The sequence below is a fragment of the Akebia trifoliata genome, chromosome 9, assembly GCF_017979445.1.
Source record: "Akebia trifoliata isolate Shusen 1 chromosome 9, ASM1797944v1, whole genome shotgun sequence".
NCBI classification, from domain to species: domain Eukaryota; kingdom Viridiplantae; phylum Streptophyta; class Magnoliopsida; order Ranunculales; family Lardizabalaceae; genus Akebia; species Akebia trifoliata.
In genome coordinates, this window is record NC_141383.1 from 2,413,837 (window position 1) to 2,419,815 (window position 5,979).

Consider the following 5,979-nt stretch of genomic DNA (forward strand, 5'->3'; position numbering starts at 1 on the left):
GAGTACGCTAAGTTGCCTGTTTCGAGAAGAAAACATTATTTTATGGGACCGATCATATTGGGTCATGTCTTGGGTTTGGAGCTCCGACCCAAAGATCCGTTTCTCCTCATGTTGCATAGGACATCCCTAACACTCCCTAGGATGCCTCGCTATCTCCCGGGACCTTCCACGTGTGGCCCGTTAACTTAAGCCGTCATCACGTGTAGCCCTCACAACATGCTGCATACCCACACGGCTCGTTGCCTTGCCCACATAGTTTATTGATGCGTGCAGTATAGCCTCTGACATGCTGCCCTTCTGTGCTCACAAGTTAGGGGCCTAACACCTACCTACTATCCTTCCAATAACTTCTAGGGCAGCTAGCGGATGTTCAGGATTGGGTACACTTTATTTATCGAGGATCTAAGGGGGGTAGTTTACCAAGATTGGTTTTGGAGCATTCTTGAGGATCCCGTATTTCTGATCAGATCGTGTTATCTTTTACAAAACTACCCTTGTATGCTTGACGTGGTAAGCATTAAGACGTAGCATTGTGAGGAAAAGAATGAATGACTCAGAACAACTTCCTTTAAAAAAAATTTGTTACTTAAACGAACTTTCTACTTTATGGACAAAGCTAGCATGACTAACTTAGTAAGATTTCAAATCTTACTAAGGGGCATTATGCTCACATACATTATCAAATTGGAAATCCAACTCACAGTCCTCTACATTTTATGTGTAGGAACTCATGTCCAAATCATAGAGAATAATGATTTATTTTAGGTCTGGTCCAAGGTTTTGGAGATGGATGACTACTGACTTCTGTTAAACTCAAAATTTAAATAAAAATTCTATGGTCAATTTTTCTTTTTCAAAGTTTACAAAATTTTGTCCTCTACAACACTGAAGCATCAGATCATGTGTTTGGATGCCACAAAATTGAAAATCAATGTAACGACGTTGGTCGACATTGAGAAGCAACAAACAAGGTCGATAACAACTTGTGAGAGCTCTTCTTTAACATCAAGACCTTTTCCTCTGTTTGATGACCCGAATATGAGTCCGAGTAGTGGTCAAAGCATTCGGGTTATATACATTTATAATCGGATTGGTGCTAATTTAGTACTGGTCCAATCTGTTCCCCTACATTAAGAAGGTTAATTTGTGAATCATAGATAGATTATGCCTCATATCGATCTGGTCTCCAGTGGAATGTTTTTTCGAGTCTCTTAACACTACAAAAAATTATTTCGTGGATCCATATATAAACGTTCAACTTGATTGGTGATTTCTAGCATTAGTTGTGATACTTTTTCATTGTTTTCAATCATACTTTCTTATTCAACTCTAATTTATAAATGGATCTGTCCTTTAATTTATATTTAGGTTTAGAAGAGTAAAATGCTTTGCACAATTTTTCTTATGAGACGATCTTGCGTCCAACTCTTATATATTATGCTAACCAAACTTAATTTCCAACATATTTATTATTCAATCAGACACACGAGTTCAGAAATAAATACATTTTATGTCACTCTCATATAGATCAGAGATCCCAACCCATGAATACATAATGTAACCCATCATATACTGTACCTACACAATCAACAACATAAATCGATACTTTATTCTTGACCGCTCATACCATCATGGACATTAATCGGAGCTATATCGCCACTCCTACTTGCTCATACCTTGGTGGACAGTCGGAGCCATCGTCACTCCACAATTTTGTTTTTCCATATTTGCATGCCATCCTACATATTTAAATCATCAATATAAAAAATCCATTCGACACAAATACATATCTTGATTATAGATTGCAATAATAGATTATATGGCTCTAAATCAAAAATTAATTGTAGGAAAAAAAAATTAGTTCAGCCAACTCCAAATCTTTATATAAGATTTCAATGATAATTAAATAAATTATTTCAGGATTGACCTAACCCCAAGCTTCCCCAAACATAATACATGCATATATATAATCACTTTTGATGGGGTTAGATGTTTTAGATTGGGCTGATTTTTTTTAGGATGATCTTCTAATCAAAAAGATTATCCTCACAAAAAATCAGTTCAATCCGAAACTTCTAACACATATTTTTAAAAATGATTGTTATTATATTGTTTTTACTTATATCCCATGATCCACCCCATTTCTCTCTCTCTCTCTCTCTCTCTCTCTCTCTCTCTCTCTCTCTCTCTATATATATATATATATATATATATATATATATGGGGACGGTCCAGCAGCCCTAAAGTTTGCCAAGTTTGGTGCCAAACATTTTTCAAAATATGAGTTAGAAGCTTTGGAATGAGCTGATTTTTTGTGAGGATGATCTCTATGATGAGGAGATCATCCTTACCAAAAATCAGCCTATTCCAAAACTTCTAACCCTATCAAAAGTGATCTACAAAAATTGGATGGTCCACGATTCTTCAACTTGTAAACTAGGGTTAGAAATTTCAAAATGAGTTGATTTTTTGTGAAGATGTTCTCTTCACCGTAGAGATCATCATCACAAAAAATCAGCCTATTCCAAAACTTCTAACCCCATCAAAAGTGATTTACAAAAAATGTTTGACACCAAACTTGGCAAACTTTAGGGCTGCCGAACCGCTCCCTATATATATATATATATATATAGGGTAGCGTTCAATGGCTAACTTTTTGGCAAAACATTTTTCAAAACATGAGTTAGAAGTTTTGGAATGGGCTGATTTTTGGTGAGGATGATCTCTACGGTGAGGAGATCATCCTCACCAAAAATCAGCCTATTCCAAAACTTCTAACCCATGTTTACAAGTTGAAAAATCGTGGACTGTCCATTTTTTGTAAACTGTTTTTGATGGGGTTAGAAGTTTTGGAATGGGCTGATTTTTGGTGATGATGATCTCCTCACCGTAGAGATCATCCTCACCAAAAATCAGCCCATTCCAAAACTTCTAACTTATGTTTTGAAAAATGTTTTGCCAAAAAGTTTGCTAAAAAGTTTGCCATTGAACGTGACCTATATATATATATATGTTGAGGAGCGTTCAAGGGACATAAGTAAAAATAATTATGTTCTAAAATATGGGTTAGAAGTTTCGGAATGAGCTGATTTTTTGTGAGGATGATCTCCATGATGAGAAGATCATCCTCACAAAAAATCAACCTAATTTGAATCTTCTAACCCCATCAAAAGTGATTTAGAATCTGGACCATGTATTTTTACTAATAATTTGTAAATCATTTAGATTGAAATGATCATCCTCACAAAAACTGAGCTTAATCTGAAACTTCTAACCCATATTTTGAAAAATGGTTGTTTTTACATGTCTCTTGAACACCACCCCTCTTATATATATTGCTTTGGTGGGCCTAACGTACCATCCCACCCGGCACATTTACAACATTAAATAGTCACTTTTTGGTGGAGGGGCATATAGAGATTCAAAGTCATAACTTGAAGAGTAAACCTAGTCACTCTTGCCATCTCAATTAACCCCTAAGGGGTACAATAAATGCATATATAAATACCTATGGACATGTCGAATCCACGGCCTTTGAGCTCTCTATACTCTTAACATAAGGCACACTGCTCGCAACAACAATGAATGACGAAATCACCGCACGTGTTCTTCTTCAAGTGATATTGCTGCTTTAGTTTTGTTCAATAGAAGCACGAGTATATGCAAGAGCAACCCGTCACAAAGGTGATAAGTGCATAAAGGGCTCCGCTTACACCACAGGCTACACCCATATATAAAAAAATTAGTCTTGAACTCATAATTATAGTATTTTAATTTGCACAAAAGTAGGAAATATTCTATTACCATGCAAAAATTTATTATAACACACCTAAATAAAGATTCGGACTTTCACATAACCCCAAAGCAAACAAAGAAATGGAACAATTGAATGGAAATGGAACTCTTGAAGTTGGGAGAATTTTGATGATCATAGAAAGATTATTGTCAAAAACCATTAAATATTGGATGACTTACCAAAACAGGCACTAAAAATTGAAACATTACAAAAATTGGCACACTTTTCATTTTAATTCTAAAATCCGTATTATATCCTTTTTGAAATTAAAATATTTTCTTTAAAGTGAGGAAAAAATTCATCATTTTATAAAACAGACCCTTTTTAATTGTTTTACTGAAACTAAAATAGGGAAAGTACTTACTGTTCATAAAAGAGAAAAAAGGTTTTACTATTCATCTAAAAAATTTACCCTTTTATAATAAAAAAAAATACTTTTGGAAAAAAATAATTTAACGTTTTCGGAATTAAAATGAATAGTTTGCAGTTTTGGTAATTTTTTAATTTTACTTTGAGTGCTGATTTTGTAACTCAACCTCAGAGGGTGACTCAAAAACTAATCTACGTAGCATCGGCAAAGAACCGTAGATTCTTTCCTGCCATCTGTAGTTGTGTATCCTGATTGAAAGTATATACAATTCTTTGCGTATGACACGTCGGTGAGTTTTTGAGTCACGTTGTCAGGTTGAGTTACAAAATCATTAATCTTTTACTTTCAGTAATTCTCTCTTAAATATTTTCATATTCACAAAGAGTGGTGATAATCTGATTACCCCACATGGCAAATTCAATTGACTACCTGACCTGACAAGATCGAGAATCATAGATTTGCATTCCTTGAGATGTGCAGTACCCTTGAGATACACTTTTTTATGAGAAAGTGTCGCTGTGTATCTCAAGGAGGGCAGATCTATGGTTCCCGAACTTGTCTCGTCCGGATAGTTGATTGACTTTGACACGTGGGGTAGTCAGATTATCACAATTGATTCACAAAACATGAAATAGGATGTGGAAATTATAAGATTTGACCATCTGCACCGCAACATCCTCGTTTGGTGTGTAACAAAAACATTTGGGGTGGCAATATAAATGTTATTGGTTCAATGCTTACAAGTTGATCCTCTATCGACAATCTCTGCAATCTGACCAAAAGTAATGCATGGGCAACAGCATGTTATAAGACCTGCAAAGTAGTTGACACATTAGAGAGAGAGAGAGAGAGAGAGAGAGAGAGAGAGAGATACAGTTGGGAATATCGTCGAAGCAACCGCAGAGGCCGGTGGACCAAGATTGAATTTGATCTGTAGAGCTCACTGGGATGCCTGTTGCAGGATATGGTGCTGTAGGTGGAGTTGATGTTGAGTGCTTCTGATATTCACTCATGTTTTCAGAGAGAGAGAGAGAGAGAAGTGATGATGAGTGTTGTGGCAGTCTACAGAGAAGAAATGTGAGTTAAGTTGGAATTAAATAGAAGAAGAATAAAAGGCATGATATTTCACAGCTAACGCTTCTTCACGCTGGGTCCAAGAAATTGTGGTTGGTTCTAGGACCTTGTATAGTCTTGCTTAGTTGCCTCTTACCGATTCCGAGTTGAATCATCCGAATCATCTCGTCTCAAACAAATCACGAGTTTTAATTTTTTTAAAGGGCTTCACAATTGCATGATTTTTATACTTTTGTTCACGTTGGGTTAGTCAATGAATTAGTTCTTGAGATAATCACGTTCAGATCAGATTGGATATTTATCGAATCTCAATATTAAGATCCAAATTTAATGCGAGGGATAAGATGAAACCCCATTTGATATACAATAACCTAAATATAGTTGTCCCATGACACTTGAAAAAGAAAAAACTCGAATTTTAATTGAACCCAACTAGACCCTAAAACTCTTGTACACCTTTCTCATTGTCTCTCTAAAAAATTATGGAAAAATATCTCAAAAACATTTTTTTTTTAATAGATAAACCTATTTTTAATGAGTTTATTAACTCATTATTGACAACATTTGAACTTAGATCTATGATATCATCATCCAAACACTTAGGGGCGGTCCCAAGATTTGCTTATAGTGGGGGCAAAATATGGTTAGTTGTATAGTTGAAAAACTTGATATTTAGGTCATTTTCAATTAGTATATGAGAAGGTCCGGTAAATAAGCAATGTCATCAACTAAAAAATTG

At 35.2% G+C, this 5,979-nt stretch overlaps 1 long non-coding RNA gene across 1 annotated transcript; it reads right to left on the reverse strand.

The window, feature by feature from the left end:
* Positions 1-1,289: 1,289 nt before the first annotated feature.
* Positions 1,290-5,266, reverse strand: LOC147394048 (uncharacterized). The gene is made up of 4 exons (XR_015181462.1): positions 5,041-5,266; positions 4,908-4,979; positions 3,509-3,721; positions 1,290-1,739 (listed from the first exon to the last, which is right to left on the reverse strand). It is a non-coding gene; the product is annotated as an uncharacterized LOC147394048 (long non-coding RNA).
* Positions 5,267-5,979: the final 713 nt, after the last annotated feature.